The sequence below is a fragment of the Athene cunicularia genome (genome assembly GCF_003259725.1).
Source record: "Athene cunicularia isolate RWA chromosome 2 unlocalized genomic scaffold, athCun1 chr2_part1, whole genome shotgun sequence".
Lineage (NCBI taxonomy): Eukaryota > Metazoa > Chordata > Aves > Strigiformes > Strigidae > Athene > Athene cunicularia.
The window spans coordinates 4,879,979-4,902,661 of NW_020799095.1; the positions used below are offsets into that span (position 1 = coordinate 4,879,979).

General features: G+C 38.7%; 1 protein-coding gene across 2 annotated transcripts in view; it reads left to right on the forward strand.

The window, feature by feature from the left end:
• Window positions 1-22,683, forward strand: part of ULK4 (unc-51 like kinase 4) — a 249,423-nt gene that overhangs the window by 209,464 nt on the left and 17,276 nt on the right. The gene's annotated exons all lie outside the window — the stretch shown is intronic.

Genomic DNA, 22,683 nt, shown 5'->3' on the forward strand with positions numbered 1-22,683 from the left:
TATACACTCCTGTGAAGTCGCAGAGACAAAAAGCCACAAATGTTTTGATGTTCTCACATTTGAAAACCGAGGTTTAAAAAAACCATGGTTTTAACATTGTAGAAATCACCCACTAATGACAGTTTAATCAGAGGGTTAAAACTGACTGTGATCTAAAGCAAAGGAAGGAAGAGGAGAGGCAAGATAAGAACAGATAGAAATAGCACTCTACAAGAGCATCTGAGCTTAACCTTGGACAGCAGAATTACTTGGGAGGAATTTTTGCCATCTCTTTAGCGTATAGAAATGAGACAGGTATGATATTCAAAAAGCGCAGTTGCACCCTGCAATTTTCAAAAGAAGAAAACCAGCTAGATAGTGTCATTGAAACCCAGGGAGGATTAGACAGAGTTCTTGAAAGCTTGAATTTGAAATAATGTTGACTGAAATGTGATCTATCTTTTACTTCTCAGTTGAATTCATATATTTTCCTTTATGTATTAACTTTGTTACAATGACTTATTTTTAACTCTTCATAATGTACCTCTGCTCTGAAATGTAGCTGATGTCGATTGGTGTGCTTGCACTCAAGTGTACTAGAAATACAGATGAGAGAGCAAAATGATATGGTGTTATGAAAAGTTTCATGCGTGTCTCCCAAGAAACTCAGCCTTGGGTTATGTGCATGTTTGCAGTGTCACTGAAGAGGGAGTCTATGCAAACATTTTTGTTTTCATGTTTATTCTGGTTTACCTAGTTTTAATCCAATGATTTCTTACTTTTTGGTCTAGATGAACAATCTTATCAAAGCAAAAGTTAAGACACTATCCTAAAATGTTTAAGCTTATTGAAGACATAGGTAAGTAGACTTTGGTTCAAACTTAGGAATGGTCAGTGAAACTGAAAGCCATTATTTGTTTTCTTACGTTTCTCATGGAAACAACAGTGAATATCGATAAAATATGATGTGAGTCCAATAAATATTTTGCAATAGCCATTTATAAAACCAGTAGTGTTTCTCTATTCATTCAAGGAAATGAGTAGTTTTGGGACCACTTATATTTTTAGCAGTTCACTTGCTTTTTAATTCTGAATGGCAGAATAGTAGTTGTAGTGTTATAATCCATACTTCAAAATTATTTAAAATAACAAACATTCCCTTTATGTACGTAACACAAGTACCTTTCTGCTGAAGCTTTCAGCCTTGACTTGTCTGCAAACACAACTTTATGGAAGAAAATATTAGGTGTACACGTTTGAATTTGTCAAGTCTGCCTTCCTAACATAGTGACCCTAATTATTATGTATATTTGACTAGCATTAGTTTACTGCTCAAAAAAAAGACTGGGGAGAGAAAGGGATCAGACCAAATGAAATACAACTGGAGGGAAACAGTTTTAGCAGAAAAGAGAAAGTTTAAATCCTAAATTAATTTTTTATTTCATTTTTATATTTATTTTCAACATTCGTCCTTTATGAAATTCAGTCAAATTATAAACAGAAATATTGTTTAGAAACAATATGATAAGATGCCTTGTACAAAAGGTTAAGGTGCAAAAGACTGTTGGAGTCTTTCAAAGCTCAGTTCTTGGTTGGTTTTGTTCTGTTAGTGTTATTGTGCTTCTTATATCAAGGAGAACACACTTCACCAATTAATCTATGTTAATAATTAAGTGGAGCTTCAGTAACTGTCAAACTCCTTCCCCTATTTCTATCGTTAGACAAAAAAGGCCACTTGTTTCTATGTGAACTTTTTTGGGCTTTAACTAGCAGATTTTAAGAAAAACTTATTATTGTGTATGTGCTGATATTACTGCAAGTAGAAACTGGAGAGGTCATTGGGTTTCTGACAGGATTAAATTTTCCCATGGTATCATTTATCTGGTTATCAGAGAAACTTCTCTGTAAAATATCTGTATTTAATTGAGGTAATCATTTGAAACCACCTGTCTGCCCCGTTCAAGGTCATAGGCAGACTTGTTCATTCAGCTATTTCACCCTTTTGTAAATCAGTAGAGAAGGTTTCTTCTTGCCTTTAAACATAAAATGTCAAAGTATTGTAGCCTTAGACCTCTTCCAACTCCTACACAAGTGCTGACTAATGCTAACAATAGATGGCAACCCACAGTTCGGTGTGCAAGGAATGGTGCTCAGCACCCTGTGGCCACCAACTCGCACATCACATATTTCTTGGGGTGGCAACATGTCAGAGCTGCCTGTGGGTCACAGCTGGCCTGCTGTTGCTGCAAAACTTTTTTCAGACTGCTGCAGCTTGGGTATTTGTGGGATTAAATTCTAGAGGAATTGTCCACTACTGCTTGCAGTCTGAGCAGAAACTGCACTTTATGACAAAGTATTACATTGTCTCAGCTTTGAGGAAAGAAATAGCAAAGAATCTTTTCTAGACTTGGCCAAGACGACTATTGTGGGAATATGTGAGCTGGTTTTAGTCTTTGCCCGCAGGCACAGAAAACTCTGAAAATGTACATCCTTGGGAGTAGCAGGCTCAAATTGTGTGTATCAGCATCCCATTGCTGGTTCAGCACATACACATGACAAAGCATGCTTTCAGTTGTGCAGCTTTTCCTTAGACCTCCTATTTTTGAAAGAGACGGTGATTAGTACAATTACAAATCTGACCACAGTCCTAAGAAAAGCCTCAATTCAGATGCTTAGATTTCTAATTCCTTAGTGATGGTCTGTTACTAGAGCAGAATGAGTAGCTTGATTAGTGTGTGGAGAAAATAGAAAGCGATGGCTGTCTGCTGATTCACCCTGCTTTTGGGTGACAAATGGAGTCTAATTCAAGATTTCAGATTTTTTATTTGTAAGACTTCAAATTGGGTAAATCCCAAACCATCATTGGCTTCTGACCCATCCCAGTTTTATTCTTCTTTGTTAGAAGCAGCCAGTCTTGTCTATTGTAAGTATGCTAATCTGAAAGGTCATTTTTGGCCTTGATAACTTTAATCTGCTCCATTTTCTGCTCAAAAAAAGTGAAATTAATTTGGTTTCTGTCAATCTCACTTCCAAGCATTTTTTACTTTATTCTTACCTTTAGAGCCTGTGTTTTTCAAAAGACACTGCCAATTTGATGCTACAAAATAATTTTAAACTAATATTACATACAGAGTCTTCTGTCAATTGTTCTGATGTCAGAATATTTTACTCTGTCATTTTTGATTATTTTAACTAAGATGGCTGGTGGTAGAATTGGAAATAAAATTTCTGATTCCTAATCCTATAATGTGACCACAGAAAATGCTGTATTAAAAAGAGCAATTTGGATTAAGGGAAGGGAGGTAGAAGGCATACAAGAAGGTGTTAAACTGGTGTATCTAGAGTACTATTCTTTATGGGTGCTGTTGGACGGCAAATATTCTCAATTCAATTATTGGAAACCAATGGCATGTAAGGAAATGAATCTTAGCAGAACTAAATTTTTTTGTACTTTCAATAGGAAATTATAAATAACCGTTGAGATTTAATGCACGTATTGATCCAAAGTACCATTATCTCAAGAAAATTGAAATAATGGCATTTCAATAAACCTGAAAAGGTCACTAAATCTTAACACAGTCCTCCATACTCTCTTATGGTTATACCATTTTGGCATCTTTTTGCAAAACGGTATATGACTGTTACAGGGGACAGGTTTTAATGCATATTCTGATGGGATGAAGAGTTAAAAACTATTACAGAAAAGACATTCATCAAATTATAGGCACTACGGAACAATAATATTGTAATCTCTTACAAACAGATTTAATGCTGAGATACCTTCATCTTAGTCTGACAATTGAGATGCAAACTAGAGATTAACTTGTATTTTGAGATGTTGCATAAACATTATGAGGAATTTGTTCCTAATTTTTTTTGGTAACATAACTCTGTTGTTCGTTTGTACAATCAACCACATAACAATCTTCCAAGATACAGATATAGCATGAAATAGGCTTTCTTATTTATTTAAGCACTTCCTACATTCACTAGACTAAGAGAGGCTAAAAGTGTGTAAATTAGCAAAGTGTCAGTGACACAGCAAAGTTACACTTGTTTGTACAAGCTAAAAAGTTTTGCTGTATTAGTCCAAAAATGCCAGAAGTGAGGAACTTGTGCATTCTTTTGAAGTTAGATAGACTTAGTCAGACTTTGGGTTTTTATTCATTTTTATGCCTTGCCTGATTAGGCCCACAAGCTCAGCATTCCTAGTTTTCAGATATACACATAAACTGCAGCTTCATATATAAAGACAGGTTTCAGTAGTTTGCCGTATTTAGAAGTGCATTGTGACTTTCCATCCTCCTCTCATTGTTCTGTATTGCAGATTTGTAAACTGAAGATACACAGTAGGTCTAGAATGGTGTTTTAAATATAAAAGGTTTTTAACAGCTGTTGTGCTACTCTGGTTGATGAAGCAAAATGAGAATTACAGAAGCCAAGCATTTTGATCCTTATCTCTAAGTTGCACTTTAATAATGGAATACATGTCGGAGTTAATAGCGGAGATGTGTTCATAAGACCAGTCTGATGATTGTCGATATGGATTTATGAGTCACCCTGGTATCTCCATGGAGAGAATATAACCATTTAGAGAGATGATAAGGTTGAGGCTGAGGCCAGTGAGACCAACTTACTGGTATATGGATGTGGTGAATCAAATATTGTCAGTATTTAACGAGTAATGCGTCTTCATTTGCACATTGATGTGTTTACACACAGTGGTTAGTTCCATTTTTATTGGAAGTGCTATATTCTTATTCTTAACCATGCCCTAAGAAAACCCTTTTTTTTTTTTTTACAAGAATTAATTCCTCCTTGTGCCAATCCCTTCCACCTTTGCACCCTGCATATGCACACAATAATTTAGCATGACATTCAAGACATCAATTTATGTTTTAAAATTCAGATTATAGAAGTTCAGTGCCTGAATTAGCATAGAAAATGTCTGGTTTGCATAATAACATGAAATCTATTTTCCTTCTCTAATATTTGGTTTTAAACTCTATTTAATCATATATTTTTCTGGAAGCCACTGAAGCATTAATACATAATTCTGGTCAAAAACGTTTGGATTGGTTATAGTCCATCCTCTTGGATTGCAGGCCTCTGGGATCCAGAAGATTTTCCCCTTTCTTGCTTTGTTTTACTGATTATTCAGGCCTTTCTGGTGGAATTAATAATGGCGACTGGGAACTAAATTTGAATCTCAGCAGAGATTGCTCCGAATACTTTGTGTAGATGAGAAAGTTAACTTTGAGATTTTATTTTTTTTAGAGGAATTATTTTGTAAGGATTTTTCCAGCCTGTCATAATAGCATAAAGAATGTCCTTCTGTTCAGTCGGCAAGGACTTTGTATGTATGATGCTGTAGCCAAACTGTACTCTTCTCAGAAATATATAATTTAAGATGTCAGGAAATTGTAGGTTAGTGTTTGTAATCAGGCACATTAAAGTAACTCTGAAAAGCCCTATTGATTCTTAGGATTTTCTTTCTCTCTATAGATAATGTGTAGCTAGGTAATTACTTTATTTGGAGAAGTAATTTATTTTCATTCCTTTCCCTTCAGTATTTTTTCTTAACTTAGTGTTTCAGTGAACAATAATTTCTTGAAAAAGATCAACAGTTCTGTAACTTCAGAAGTGAAATACTTGCATGTCTTTGAACAATCTAGTCCAAATACAATACTGCAGGCTTTCCTGTGCCAATACAGATGTCAGAATGTGAATTAGGGGAGATAGTGCCTGCATCCTGGTTTTCTTATTACAGAAAAGTATTACAAAATCAGAATGATTCAAAGACTTGAGGATTTTAGTTACTCAAAAGGATTAGTTCTGCGAGAATTGTATTCCTTAGGAAAGAGTAGACTACGAGACTGTACTGATTTATTTTGAATCCTGAGAAGATAAGAAAGGATGAGTTATCAGGTTATTTAAGTAAAGTAAGACCAGTATAGGGAGATACATTCATTTCTCTGAAAGGAGATGGAGACGAAAGAAATGCATGTAGATTTCATTTCAGTTAGAAACTAGCTGAAATATTTAATAATTTGTCAGGTGTAGCAATCTGTGGTTACTTGTAGTTAAATGTAAGGATGAGGTAATGATCCAGATTTATTAAAGCTGAAGTTTAAATTAAGTTTGGAGTGGAGTTCAGATGTGAATGTTCAGAATTTCAACAGCTTTTCTTAGGAGAAGTCATCTGCCAGAGCCAGAAACAGGTCACAAGATTGTATTTTTAATGGATCAGATTTCATGGACTCCATTGTTTATTTATTACTCCAGATAATTTTGCAAATTGGATCTGAAGTTTCTGTATAATATCTTTTCTAATAGGCTTTTACCAGAACAGATCAGAAAATAGATATGAGTAATCAAAAGCCAAAGATATCTGTATGTTTGAATAGAAGTAATGGAAAAATATCTCTGCCCCACGAGTGAAATTCATGTCAGAGCAGGGTATAAAGATCACTACTCTGAGGTCTTGTCATGCCACACTTGCAAATGTGCCACCATAACTGGGTTGGCACAGTTGTGGTGCAAACCTCCCTAGTACTGATGTAGCATATGCTGACAGAAGAAGCTTTTTTTGTTGGCAAAGGTACCAGCTGCCTCAAATCTCTGAGTGACATAAGCCACCTGACAAATTCACTCTCATCTCTATCTGAAACATAAAGCATAAGGATCCAGATAACCTGCTCCACTGAAAAACGAGCAAACAACCCCCCAAATTCCTACCCAAGAGACAAAAATGTTTTAAAAACAACAGCTAGTGAAAGTTGAAAACAAACAAGATTCAGAAAGATGCTGATTTAAAAAGACAAACTGTGTTGTGTACCTGGAAGAGTGCTGGTGTGATGCCACACCTTTGAGGGGGCCTATTCACCCAGTTCTAACTGAAGTGTTGGAAGTAAGGTTTTCTATCCATCTGGCATCTCCAAAAATTATTTTCAGATTACAAGCAGAATTTCCTTCTTTGCTTAATATAAATTGCTGCAAGGATAATTTGAACTAGCCGTGCAAATTTTGCACTGCAGTGAAGGGAGAACAGTCATGATTAACTCATCAAGCTGGGAGAATGGTAACACACAGTCTGGTGTACAGCAGTATCTGAAATCACTGTATCTATTTTTGCAGTGACTGTTAGACTGGAATATTACATGAAATTAAAATTTTGATAAAGAAATGCAGTTTTTAGCTTCTACACAAGTCAACAAGTTTATATAAAGACTTTGGGGGAACAGTAGCTTCACAGTTATCTGTTAACAGGGGTGGAAAAATAAGGGTTTTTCTCTGCTAGGAGTTTTCATAAAATGGGGTGTGATTTTGCAAGGTTTCAGCTCTTTCCACAGCTGAAAGGGAGTGGGATCATTCTTCTCCCTGGCTCTTCTCCTTCCAGCTCCTGCCACGCAGTTTTGCCTTTGCCTCGCGTCAGCTTCTGCACTCATCAGATCAGAAGATGTGCAAGTTCCACTTGCTGACCTGGCAAAGAGCAACTGCCACCCTAGGTAGTTTTCTGCCACTTTAGCAGGTGAGATTGGATGACTCCTAGGACCTGTCTCTTTCTGTAATAGCAAACTCTTAATTTGTATCGGGTGATTTAGTAAAACTGTTCCCTTAGGGTGAGGTTTCACAAGATGCCTGAGCCATTTTAGCATCTTGCTGCTGTCAAAAGGAAGAATCCCCCAGAAGTTTCCCACCTCTGACCCTGTGCTTAGCTCTGTCCCCTCTTTCAGCTGGTTCAGCTCACTCAACTGGCAGAAAACGAACCCAGCAAAAAAGTGAACATTTATGTCAGTTTAGGGAGTTAACTGAACTCACAGAGGTACCAGACAAGTGCCAGAGCCAGCGCAACTGTGGACTGGCACTGGGAAGACTCAGCAGGGGAGAAATGAGCAGGGCAGCCTCTTTCGGCAGCAGAGGGATGCGAGGTTGGCTCAGCTGGCTAGTGAAACCACGCCTTACTTCAAACATTGACACAACCGTTTTCTCGTTGTGAAGATGCACTCTGTTATGGAATTCATTTTAAAGATTGAAAAAAAATATATTCTGGCACTCAGAGCTACCAAGAAACTATACAACTTTTTTTTCCCCAGTGAAATGGTTCCAAATCAAAGGTGAAAGAGAATAAACAGAACTGTAGTTTGGAGCTGTTGGGAGCCAAATACTATCTACAGTGTATGCCAAATAAAGGCATTTTTGTTTGTTAAATTTTTATGCAGTCTAACACTTCTGCAAGGAATGCTGAGTTTCCAGCAGTTTCTTCCTTGAAAAAAAAAAAAAAAAAAAAAAAGGTGTTTCTGTAGCCATTAGCACCCTAATTAACACCTTACTACTTTCAAATGGGCCTGGTAGGAGAGCTGATGGAGCTGTGGCAGCTGGAGGTAAAACTTCCCTGGCGAGTAAGCTTGAAGCATTAAAGGGGAAAAATAATTTTAAAAAGAAATAATAATAATAATAATAATAATAAAAAGAGCTTGGTTAATGTCCTTAGAGGAAAAAGTGTAAGCTATTGAAAATAGGTCGATGAATAAAAACCAGTATTGGAACACACCAATGGCTGGCTCAGTGCTGGTATCACTGGGCATGGCTTTGTTGAAGTCAGTGCTGCTGCACTGCAGACCTGAAGGAGGTTTGCCAGCAGAACTATTTGGGGAAGCCTCCCCCTCACCTCCACAGCAGAGCGCCACCTTAACTCGATATTCAAATGAAAAAAGTCACTGGGGCAAGACAGCTCTTCGTCTGGATAACTGTGTCTGTGGGAAGGTTTTTGCCAGCATTGTTAATGATACGGTTTCGTGATTACTTTAAACCAGCCTGTGTGTGGGCTGGCGTCAAAAAGGGAGGTCCCAGCCATGTGTTTCTGCCGCCTCTCTGGTGCCAGTACGAGCGTGAGTGGTAAACTGTAAAACTAACCTAGGGAAAAAAAGCATGGGAGGGGTTGGCCAGATCGCATCCCTGATTTCTCACCATCTGATTGCACAAATGCCAGCTCCGGCGCAGAGGAGGGCTGGGGAGATGGGCGGGGGGCAAGGCCCCTTCCCCAGCAGCTCTGACTCAGGCTGTTTTACAGTGATGGAGGACCCCCAGCCTGGTGGGGGAAAATGGGGATTTTTAAATTTTTTTTTAATTTTCATTCTAAATATTGTAACACATTTCAAGATAGATATTCTGTCCGAGAGACATTTGGCATCTAGGAGGTTGGCCAGGATCTTGCTCCATGTAGGTCACCAAGGAGTGCAGCCTCTTGTTCCCAGCATATCGCTACAGCTACTGCCAGGAAGAATGCAGGATTTCTTAATTAATTTTGCTCTGTGTAATACGCACACACCTAAGCCTCTGATGGAGTACAACCATAGTTTCCAGTTTAACAATGTATCAAGGCGTGTCATTAATATACAGTTACCTATGCTAAGTCCTGTCTTATGTAAGCAATAACACACAACAAGGTATGTTTTTGTCAGCCAGTATGCATTCATCTTGGATGTACTGGGGCAGCAGTGTTGCTGAGGGCTATAACACACCCAGGGTGTGGGTGTATTAGCTGACTAATACACATTTTGTAGTGTTATTGCACTCATTAAATATATTGAAGAGAAAAGTTTTAATGTAAATTAAAATCTAAATTACAAAGAATCAGCCCACTGCGTAACTGGAAGTGAGCAAACACATCTCAAAGAAGTAACCAAAACTGCAGAACTCTACTACCTTTGAAACTCCCCTTTTTGTGTGTCTTCCTCACAGGTAGCAGCCAGGGGTGGTGGCTCTTTGGCTGTGGAAACAGCTGGTCCACATTTGCTGAGCCATTAGTCCCTCAGACATTGCTGTGGGTCACTGCCCAACACTGTATAGCACATGTATAGCTATTGCATGTTTTGTCACAATACACTTAAACTAGACCCTCTGCTTTTGCTTGGTAATTGGTAGGGGTGGCATGTCAGAAATGGAAAAAAAAACAAAACCAAACACTCCTTCCCAATCACTTCTGCCTGCTGCACAGAGCCTGGTTTCCCTGATCCTTTTCCTCATCTTACATGTTTGTTCATGGAGAGGGAATAACCTGATGACTTCAGTAATGCATTTGCCCTTCCCCCAGTATGCTTTCTGCAGTGTAGTGCAACTTCCCAAAACACTTACCTTCCCAACCAAATGTCTGTGGCTGCCTTAAAAACACAGCAGAAAGAAGCATCACCTTATTGTGATGGAGCTTTTTTCTATCTTCTTGTGTCGACTTCAAAGATGAAGTTCATCTTTATGTCACAGCTGAAAGTTATTTGAAATAACTCATCAGCCTGCTCTGTCTAAAAATGGTGAAGCTGTTCTGGTCTGAGTCTCAGCTCTAAAATGACTACTCATATGTATGGGGAAAAGGTTTGTGAGAACACCTTATTTTCTGTATATCTGAAATCCATTTTCTTTTTCATATATCTTAGAAACATTTTTACCTTCATTTCTGGACCCTAAAAATTTCAGAATGAATGGTTAATTTTAAATAAAATTAGTAGTTACTTTCGTCTTGTTTATAGGCAGGTGATTTTGCTGATTTCCTTCAACTCTGAAACTGTTTTTTTTGGCTCAGAGAGCATCTATTAGAAGTTCACTTTTGTCTTGATGATAAAATGATTGAGAACTGGGTAGCTAACAGCAATGTATCAAGGATGCCTGTTCATATTCATTCCATCATCAATATTGTCCTAGAGATGAAACAACCTACAGTATAACTTTCTATTCTCCCAAGGTCACCTGATCTTCCAACACCTTTTTTACTTATTTATTAAGCTACTGATGAAATGAGAAACTTTAAAATGTAATATTTTATAGACTTTGCCCCTCCTTTGACCAGAGGAAACTGAAAATCATTCTGCTGATGTCAAATGTGATGTAAGGGATAGTCAGGAATACACTCTTGGCACTAAAAGTGCCAAAGTGCAATTACATATCATTGTATCTTGTGTGGTAGTGATATGCCCACACATGAAAACAATAGAAGTTTCACCACCATGAAAAGCACAATGTTTAATTGCCCTGGCTTAGTTAATCTGTGCAGTTGACAATTTGATTATGTTCTCAGCCTAATTGCAGGTGTTATTTTGATACAGTTAAGCCCACATTTTGCTTCTCCTCTCCATAACTGTTTGGTTTGGGGCTTTTTCCTTCCATACTTTGTGCCTGGTCTAAGGCCTATCAAAAAACTTGCCGTATCGATACCTTACCTTGCACACTGTGCCCCAGTTCTAGACCTTTGACCACTGTCAAGAGTACAAATAAATAATATTAATGACTCTTATATCGTGAATCATATAATCATTTAGGTTGGCAAAGACCTGGGTTGGAAAAGACCCTTAAAATCGAGTCCAGCCATTAACCTAACACTACCAAGTCCACCAGTAAACCATGTCCCTGTGCATCACATCTGCCCAGTTACTGCTTTTATTAATGAAGTATTTAGGTGCTTTAGTTGTACAATAAAGCATATTTTTTTCTTTCCCAGTTACCATAAGTATGAGAATAGATAAACTCTTTTCTTACTGTGAATATGATGCTTTGGAAAATATCACCTTTACTAGTCATACGAGAAGGTCTTTGGTGACTTAGAAGTCTTCCTGAAAAATGCAGGTAAAGAAAATTATATCTTTCAGAATGTTCTCTTTTATGACCTGTCATCCTTAGTTAAGAGTCCTTGACAGGGCAAAAATAAAGACTTAAGTTCCAGTGAATATCTAACGAATTTACCCTAAGCTATTTGACAGTAGTGTTAGAAAAAATCTGTTGTGGTAAAGTGACAAAAACTCTGTATGCCAGTGGTAGAAGGTGGAGTTATTTTAATTATTTTTTTTTCAGTCACAGTAAAATTACTTTAAGTGGGTTTAAAAGAGGATTAGTTAGCATCTATCTCCTCAGCTTTAGAATCAGAAAATAAATCACAGCCTGCGGTAATTGAAGCTCATTTTGACATGGTGCAGAATAACAGTATCCATGTTGTATGGCACCGTGGTTCAAAATAAAAATTTACTGAAAGGTGTTATTAAATTTTCCATTAAGAATTGTAGCTCAGCTCCTTCATTTATCTTGATAAATTGGGAGGTTGTTGTTTAGGAGAATGAATGAGTGACTAAAGAAAATTACTTGCCCTTAAAACCTATCCAATATCCCAGTAACTGTAGTAACTATTTTTTGTTTAAAATTAATTTGACAAACCCACTATTACCAAATACATGATCCAAAAGGAAAATAATTTCATTTGAGAGACTTGTGAAGACCAAATCTCATACGTCTGACTTTTGCTTGGACAGTTTGGTGAGGGATAGCCACTCAGGGCATGCATCGATAACAAGTGCTTTTTCCACTTGGTTGCAGATAAACTGAAGCTACAAGGGGGAAACTCTTAACTGTTAGTAACAGAGTAACCCTTAACTCTTAGTATTAGCAATTTGGCACCATGATGCTTTCAGAGCTCAAACTCTTGGAATAGCCTTACAGAATAGTGAGGGTGTAGCTCAGCCTAGGGGCCAGCAGGCTTTCTTCTGACTTTCCATCGGGAGAGTTCTGATCTCTTTCAAAGGGGAAATTTTTACCCCTGCACTGTGCTCCTTAACCCATCCATGAGTTGTTAGAGGGAGCAAGGTAAGGATGTAGTTTGTGTTCACCTGAGTGATTGGTTTGATGGACATCAGTTTCCCCAGTGTCCTACTTCTAATAACCAGGGGTTAGCCTCAGTGCAGAGAGGCCCTAAGAGCCTGCATCCATGACCATCCTTGATAAAAAAGGAGAAGTATTAGTATGGTCTTCACCTCTTCCATATTTATAGGTTATGACCTTGTACCCTCTCCAAAACGTCCCAGTTTATCAGGAGTCACATTGACCTTCACCATATGTCACATAAAGAGCACATGCACTGTATGTAGGGCACTGGTGTCGGGTTCCTCCATCATTTATGAGGCATAGCCTCACCATGGAAAGACTAGTTGAAATGAGGAGGTATGAGTGGATTTGAAACTTTATCTGTAGAATATTTTTGCATTAGAGATGTTTGATCCCATATAGTTGGTAATTTATTATGGGAAAACTTAAAAATTGACAACTGTATTTTTATTCTGTTCTGTTTATATTACTACAAATATTCCATAACTGATTTGATATTGCTTGAGAATATGAAATATTCTGTAGTACCTGGGCAATATTCCCATCACAAGCTTGCTTGTTATATTGATTTTAATTTATCTGAATTCCCTACAAGGGAGGTAAAGTTAGAAGTCCGGGAGAACTGTTGTTCAACTGGGATGTCAAAAGGGGAACATTTCTATGTGTGTCCCATTGGGTCTGCTCAGTGGAGCTGAGTAGACTGCATGGTAGTGGGCAGGATGTGCTCATTACAGCCTTTGTGCACCACTATTGAAACTGTGGTAGCAACAAACTTATTGAAACATCTGTCACCACTGTTATTCTAGTATGATTTCTAAAATAATATTGAGACAGGGTAGAGAAACAAAGCTATCCTGGGAAGTCATTTACTGCAGCATATGTTTAGGAGATACACGGTGGTGGTACTGGTGAGAGAGAGCATGCTACAAGTATGTTAGCCAAAAGACAGCAATTTTTTTTTTTCCTTTGACATAGATAGGACTTAATATGGCATGTGTGGTTGCTTATTATTGGGGTTTTCTGACTTGTCCTATTGTATAGCAGCTGTGTGTAACTTTGCGATGTTTTGACTCTGATTTTTCATAATAGGTGTTGGCCTTAAGTTGAAATTTTTCCTAAATTATTCTGATGAAATTTCCAGAGTTTCATGGAAGATTACTAAGAGATATTGTGTTGTTATCATTATCTGGTCTTAGTTTTAAAAAATCGGATGACTTTTTAAATTCTGCTTTTCTGAAAAGTTACTGCCTGTGGCAAGAATTTTACTTCTGTTTTGACAAAGTGGCTTTTGCCATCCCTTGAAACCTTTTCCTACTTGAAGAGTTTTTTAAAAACTCGAAACCCTTAAAAAAGTGGCAGCTTGTTGTATGCTCAGTGAAGATTTCTTCCATATTAGAAACAAAAATATCTGAAAATTCTGTTCTCTTTGTGTACACTAAAGCTTCTTGCAGCTATGCGGCTGATTGTATGGTCCCTCAACAGCTGCTATTTCCATTTAAACAGTGAGTGCATCATCCCAATCTGAGACTGAGCACGGACTTTATCTTCCCCACTCCTATGTGTAATAAGATTGTAAGTATGCCATGCCTAAAAATAACTATGTTTCAGTGTAGGGCAAGAGAGTGAAGCAAGAGCCTGGACTTGGTGACTGTTGCTTTGGGCTAAAGTGAAACAGAGCTACAGAACTGACAACAGAACTTCAAATTTCCCAGTATATTCTGGGTCACAAGAGCCAATGGTCTGGAAAATGTAAATTTAATGCCTGAGCTAATGTTTTCATGTCTGTTGATTTATTGTGATCTAATGTTTTAATTCCCCCTGATTGGTCGTCTTCATGGTCTCATGGAATCAAATCAACAAGTGGGGCAAAATCAGTGCTGTCTTTCATCCAGCTCTTTAAAATTTGCGCTTCCTTTCCTGCACGTATATTTTCTGTGCTCCTATTTAAAAGTCAGCAGCAGAAAACTTAGGAAATGCTTTCAGCAGTCTTAAAAACTCTCAGAAATTTCTTAAAATAGAGAATGCTTCTTCCTATAAGGCATATTCAGAAAAGCGTGTGTAAAAGAGGGGTATTATAATCAGATAATAGTTCTTTAACTTTAACTACAGAATTAATTATCAGTTACATAATAGCTGAAATGACTGCTAGTGTTGTGGTAACCAGTGATTTGGACTTTGCTAATTTGTGGCTGCATCTGTGTATGTGTAGAATTCATACCTCAAAGTCAGTGTTTGTATCAAGTTCAGTGATAAAATATTACTGCCAAGGACACTAACTCTCCCTAAGATGACTGATAAAATCAAATAGAAAATACTGTTTTTCAGAGATCTTTCACCTCTGTCTAGCAATCTAGAGGCCATGCAGTGCTTCACAGACTGCACTGGTTTCATTGCTTGGCAATCTCTGCTGTGGAGTGAGAACAACTGGTTTTACTGACCACTTGCCCATGTTACAAACTGCTGGACTGGAATGATTTCTTACTGAAAGGCTATACAAAATGATATCTGACTGTTCTTTCATTTATTCTGGATGGGTTGCTCTAGTTGTATGCATTACTGTTAAGCACAGGTCATGTTTGTTTAGTCCCTCTGAGTGTGAAGGATGTTCAATAGCTGAGGGATACACCCCTGGGCAATTGAAAAAAAAATTGGTGAAAAGGTGGGCAGTTGGAACAGTATGGCAGGGTTTCTTTAGCTAAAGGGCATTTCAAATTTGCAGCTTGAGAGTCTTAAGTAATCGTGATTCTGAATGTCCATGTGACAGTCTTTCTTTTTTTCAAATCTATAACTCTTGAAAATAATTCCCAGCTGTTTCAGACACATCACTATAAAATCCACCTCTTCGTCACATTGAGCTCAGAATACTTTGATGTGCTTAAAGGCTTCTAAAATACTTTTATCTGATGGAGAAAACTGGCTGTTTCTTCCACATTGTATCTTGCAAATAGTGAATTTGGCATGTGATTTACCATTATGCATAGCTTTCTGTTTTAGAAAAAAAAATTTATTGATTTGAACATATCTTAGGTACATCAGGTACTCCCTCTGTCCTTGTGCAATACGGAAACACTAGTTAAGTATGCACATCATTTTTAATTAGGTTTCCCCAGTGCTGAACTTGCTGCAGTCTGGTCTGTTCTCCATTAGTTTGATGGTCAGAAGTTGTTGACCTTTAGATTATGCTGCAAAATCCATCTGTTGCTGCAGGCTTTTGTGAAGAGAGATGTAAAGAAATATTATCTCCTGTCAGTCAGCCATGTAAACAAACTTGAATAGAGGCAGCAGCTCCGTTTCCAGGATCTGAGTTCATTCAAAATAAGGAGGAAGAGGAGAAGCTGCGAACCAGTGCTGCCTATCCACTGGAGAATCCTTTCTCAGCTGTCGGGCCATAATAAAATGCCATTGTCCGATTTTAAAATCCCTCTGCTCTCCATGGGAGAAGCTGCTCTGTGGATAACTCTAACCACTAATCAAACCCTCTCTGTGATCTAGGAAGATGAAGGTGATAACCCCCCTTTGTTGATCTCTCCATGTCCTCCCCATTGCCAGCTTCCAGCTTGTTCTTAGGGCAGCCTCACACATGAGAATTCCTTGTTAACAATCTGGTGTTTGCAGTTTTTGTTATGTACGCATCAGCTGTCTATTTCCATACCCTAACTACTCTGACATTTACCCTAGTTTAGCATTTTCTGTCTCACAGCCTCCAAGACTTTATAGAGAATTTACCCTCTTTTTTGCCCCCCCAATGTTGGTTGGTGGAATACTCACCAGTCTTTGGTTTACTGATAAACTAAAAGTTAGTTGCCCTAATGTGTTTTAAATATGGTCATTCTAATAACTTTTACTCATATAAATGCCACTGATGTGTCTGAAGTTTCTGAGTCCAATTTAAAATGAGACTGACAAATAGTTCTCCTAATTACAACACAATGATGTTCTTACTCCTTCACCTTCATTAACGTAAATTATCAATGCCTTTTAATTATGCAAATTTTCCTCACTAACATGGTAAGCACACTGTTCTCAAGACTGTTTTGGTTATGTTCTCACGTATGTTTGCAACATTTTCTAATTTTAGCTTCCTAAATTTTATTAGGCTCTAAACACTAAACCTGTGATTTCTACTTATCATTGAAATGTTATCATATCCTAGCTTTAGTGCACTTGTATGTCCTATGGCAATAATATTATTCCATTCATCTCATGTCTTTAGTAGAAGTTTTTGTTTCATTTAGAAAAAGAAGAAAGGTTTAGTTTTTCTTGGCTCTGAGCATCTATTCAGAAAACTCCCACAGTCCACACCCATCACAAAATTATCCTCTTCTCATAGTTTCATGACTCTTAGTCTTCTGCACTGCCTTATTATCCTTTTAAAAAGTACTTCCTAGTGGTACTCACATTAATCAAGAACTAATATGCCCACAATTTGTTCTCGGAGTCAAAAGCCAGCTGTTATATTTGTGTGCTTGTCATACGGGAACATGCCTTTCAAAAACTTTTCTGATTTCTGTTTTCATGATCAAACTCAGAAACTGCACCATATAAGAAATGTCACTCTGAGTCTCAGTTTTGAGGAGAGTTCCCCGATATGTGAAATTTTGGGATGGAAATGTGATAAGGAACGGACACAACCAGTAAGAAATGTCTTATCTTCAGGAACTTTTTCCAGGAAATGATGCAAAGGAAATAATGAGAAATCACTTCAGGGCGATGAGATAACTTACCTCCAGGTAAGGTGTCCATCAGAGGACTTCCCAATGTCTGCAATTTTCTATCTGTCTTGGAATCTTTGTGTCCATAAATATTGATGTGCTAAGACTTGAAAGGTCATTGGAAGTCTGTAGTGGTAATTTAGGTTATTGTTTGTGCAGTTCTTCCAAGTTGATTAGTATGTGTTACTTAGCAAGGTCAGTCATCCAGATTATTCTCCAAGGGTATATATTTTTCAAAAAGTTGTCTCATAATAGAGACAAAGATGCCACTCTTCACGGTCATAGATAGTTCTCATTAATAGCTTATCAGTTCATCAAATGAAAAAAAATACATCATCTGCAGTGAAGGTAGTCATTCATCACTATTTACAAAGGTTTTGAGAAACTGCTGTATCTTTGCATCAGGCTTCATTTAGTAGACTGACACATGAAGTATTTTGCTGAAGACAAGAAGAGGTGAAGTCTTATAACACAAAGGTCATGTCTCAAACTTTTGATTTTTGCTGCTGAAAGTTACACAGTTTGGTCATATCAGTCTGGTTTTTGTGTATATAGTATTGTCTAAAAAAATTTAAGGTGTTACAAAAAGAGATTTTTTGGAACTATTGGTCAAGTGAGTAGTAACAGGTCAGCTGGTCTCAATGGTAATAGTCCAAGAAATTACTGAGCCTGTAATTGTGGTATGCAATTTACCAGGTAAATCAATATCTATATTAAATTTTTTAAAAGGGATCCAGAGAGCCCTTTGGGAACTACAAAGAATTAACTCTGACTTCTGTAAGGCTGAACTGTTAGTTGTGATAATAAGGAAAGGATGGGTAAACAGCAAGATAAATATAGCACATTATGTGAGAGTTAATATGATGTCTGTAGAGGGAAGTCATATTTCTCCTGTTCCTCCAAGTGGGCCAGTAGTTCATGAAGAATTGTAATCCATTTGAAATAGTGGACTTGGATTTTGAAAGGAATTTCTTAAGGTTTCTCAGTAGAACGTCCTAAAGCAACTAAGCTGCCATGAGAAAGAGGAAAGTTGTTCTCATAGATTAATAACATCTTAAATGATAGGAAATAATAAATGGCTAGTGTTGCACCATAAATGTAGATTACTGTCATAAGCCTGCCGGGATCTTTGCTCTGCAATGCATTCATAAATTTCCTGGAAAAAGAGATTAAGTACACTATGACAAAGATTTTTGATTATACAGAATTATTCAAAACTAAGTCTGATTGTGAAGAGTTGCAGAAAACTCAAAATACTGATTGAATGGATGACATAATTGCAGATAGTGCTCAGAGGGAAAAATCATTATAACTCTACAGACCTTGGGGCTTTCAGAACACTGGTCCAAGAAATATGTCCATGAGGCCAGAAATGAGTGAGGACCTCCCCTGTGGCTCATCAGACCCTTTCATGGACCCATCATCTGGTGTCTGGAATACTCACCAGCTCTTAAGTTTGGCCAAGGTCTGTCTATGGTCATTCTTATAAGAGCCTGTCAGAGGATACAGGCTTTGCAGAGGCTTTTTGGAAGTTTGGCCTTGCTTGATAGGAAGGACCATGTCTCTTCCTCATTGTAAAGGTTCTGGGATGTAGAGAAGGTGTGTGCCAGTCCTTCTGCTGCAGCAACGTGAAAAGGGCTAATTGGTGGAGGGCTGTGGCAAGTTGGCATTTGGTGCAAAATACTTTAGAGCCTAAAGGCACCTGTCTTACCCACCCTAGTGTAATGAATGATAGGAGAAAGAGTGTAAAGTGTGGGTCCAGAAAGATCACTGGGCCCGAGACACATTTCTCTGATCACACATCCAACTCCTTTGGGAGGGGAATTGGAACATGCATATACCTGCTTCTTGGAAAAGTAAAGGTACCAAGAAGCATGTTAGCAGCCTCCTGGCAGCAGATGACAACCCCCGTACAGATCCTGCAGATCTTGCAGAAATGCAGGAAGAAAAGGCTCTCCACATACACATTTTCTCTCTGGATTCTGTTCATCCTTCACTTGTTCACTTGCCAGACCTTTTGGAATTGACCACCAGTGGTCAGCATGGAGACTGAAAACAACTGGAGCTGTAGGAGGCGGTTTAGGCATGGAAGATAAGACATAGTGCTGGTATTGTCTCAGCACCTAGGTGAAGACCTAAGGGGAAGGCAGAGGATCATCCCTTCCTCAGGTGACAGGAGTCAGACCCAAGACCTTGATTTACTGGAAAGGTAGTAGCCAAGTACTTGTATTTTCAGAATGGACTTTTGCATGGCATCCAATAAGGTGGTCTCTTCCTTCTCACCAACAGAGAGACCGTATCTAAGGCCTCCTCAAGGACTCTGTGAGAGGATTGATGATGGTGATGTTACTCCTTTATATGACTGTCTCTACACACAGGCTGACTTGGGAGACGGGGTTGTGGATGCATCAGTGACCTCCCCTAATGATGTGAAGGAGCCCTGCCATGAATTAAGTTTGCTAGTTTTGGCCCCTATGACAAATTTCCAGCACTGCCTTATGGGTGTCTGTGGATGCATGGCTAGCAAAACTGGGTTTGGAGTGGGCAGGATCTGGGAGGCAGTGGAAAAGAAGAAGAGATTAGGAAAGGATCAGCAGGAGAAGAAATGGTATCTTCTCTCAAGTTGCCCTTTTCCACACACTGTGGTGTCCCTCTTCACCCCCACTAAGGAACCTGTCTTATGTTTGTTGACTTTGGCCAACTGTGCATGCCTGCTGTAATGGGGCATCTTAGAACCTACATGAGCTTTTTGATGGTGCCATGAAGGGAGAGAAACATCTGTGGATGGTTAACAACTTCCATTATTTAAAGGGACCATATTCCTTCTTCCTGGTCCAAGGGGCAATCTCTCTGAATTTGTCCTGGGGCATAGCACAGGAAGAAGCTGTTTTCCCTGGTAGAGCAATGAACCTGTTAGAGAGATCCTTTGGAAGACACAACAAAGAACTCCTCTAGCCTCCCTCATTCCATGCAGTGCCACCAGCACATAACTGGGTCTTGCTCTGGTAGGTCTGATGGATTCCCCTCCTGCGCATGGGTGGTAATTGCCATGGGACTGCGAGGGAGGTTCCTGCAGGAAAAAGGGACTTGGGCTATGGGGTGGAAGGAGTACTTTCTGGGACGAAGGAAAGAGGGAAGAAGGCTGAGTAAGGGTAACAGACTCTGCTCCTGCTGTGGCTATCAGCATGTGCCCAGCCCATTGATTCATATGCAGGTAAGGTCAGTCCATCTCCCCGTACTGGCTATGGGCTTGGTTTGCATGGTAGCCATTTGAGATAGCCATGTCATGTACCAAGAGCACAGAGCTTTAGACCTAGGAGGTCCGACCCAGTAGTCAGCAGAGAAAGAGTAATATGTCGTACAGTTGACCTGTCACAAATCAGTCAGAGAGGGACCTGGGGGTGCTGATTGACAGCCAGCGGAACAGGAGCCAGCAGTGTGCCCAGGGGGCCAAGAAGGCCAATGGCATCCTGGCTTGTGTCAGCAATAGCGTGGCCAGCAGGGACAGGGAAGGGATCTGACCCCTGGACTCGGCACTGGTGAGGCCGCTCCTCGATTCCTGTGTTCAGTTTTGGGCCCCTCACTACAAAAAGGACATTGAATGACTCGAGCGTGTCCAGAGAAGGGCAACGGAGCTGGTGCAGGGTCTGGAGCACAGGTTGTATGGGGAGCGGCTGAGGGAACTGGGGGGGTTTAGTCTGGAGAAGAGGAGGCTGAGGGGAGACCTCATCGCCCTCTACAGCTCCCTGAAAGGAGGATGCAGAGAGCTGGGGATGAGTCTCTTGAACCAAGTAGTAAGCGATAGGACAAGAGGTAATCGCCTCAAGTTGCACGAGGGAAGGTTTAGACTGGATATCAGGAAACATTTCTTTCCAGAAGGGGTTGTTAGGTGTTGGAATGGGCTGCCCAGGGAGGTGGTGGAGTCCCCATCCCTGGAGGTGTTCAAGAGTCAGGTCGACTTAATGCTGAGGGATCTGGTGTAGTTGGGAACTGCTAATGTTGGGTTGATGGTTGGGCTGGATGATCTTCAAGGTCTTTTCCAACCTAGTCCATTCTGTGAAATCCCATGAGTAAATCAAGAATCTCTGTAAGTAGAGTTGCAAATAGTTCATAGACTGAAGTATGTTCAAACAAACAAAACATCTGTAGAACGGCTATGACTAGCAAGTTAATTAAAATAATACATTTACTATAATTTATGAGTGAAACTAGGGTCTAAATTCAGTGAGTACATGAATGATTAGGAATTATTACTTTGCTTTTATTAAATAAGAGGGAAGACTAAAGAGTGCTGTGTTCTGAACAAATGACGTGATAATGACTACTCCTGAAGAAAAGCATAGTAGAAAGTTGTCTGAGTCACTCATTAACATCTACCACTGCCCTTTCTGTAAATTCTAAGTCATTAAATCCCAATATAACTACTCTGAAACTTAAATAGTAATGTTTACTGTACTAAAACGTTTCATTTGAATTTACTCTAGTAGTCTTAGAGGCTGAAACTCTCTCTTTTGAGCAGGTTGGGGAAAGTAATTGTGATCTAAGCCTGATCCAGAAAGCCAAAGCCTTGTTTTATATGACTGAATTGAGGGATAAAAGTTAATTTAAATTGTTTCATTGTCAATTCATTCCTTGCTTTCACTTCAAGAAGTGCCAATTTTGCTGGCAGTTCAGTCCTCTTAAAACATGTATCTTCTAAGAACAGATTGAGAACATCACCTCATTTCTTACAGATCAGAAATCCACCAGTTTGGGGGATCTTTGTCTTGGAATGAATTTAAATCAGCAGTTTAGATGTGAAAGACTCGATATCTCATTAGCAATCCCTTGATCCACCCAGTTCCCCTGGGTGCTGTTTTAAAATTATAATCCCAGTCATTCTTCAAATCTTTATAAGCAATCAGTTTTAAGTGCAACTCTTAGAAGATAAGACTTTTCCTGCTAGTTAGTTCTACAAAAAAAACCAAAAAAAACAAAAAACCAAACCAAAAAACCCCAAACAAAACCAAAACAACACAGGTGAGCTAAAGGCTTTGATCAGACAGGTATTCTTTTTAAGTCAGATTTAGTAATTTTAGATTTTGTTTCTGCATGTCTGATACTATGCTAGAAAATAATCCAAATACAATATTAAAAAAAGCATTTAAGTCCTTCAAAATTAACCTCCCAGCCAATTTAGATTGGGTTGAGTGCTTGAAGTAGTGCAATAAATCTCTTCTTTGATGTACAAAATTATTTTTAACCTAAGTAAACTTCCAAGTACCTTAACAAAAATGTTCATAGATTTGGTTAAACTTCAGATATCCTTTAAAATTTTTAAAAAACCCTCCTCTGACAAGGCACTGAGACT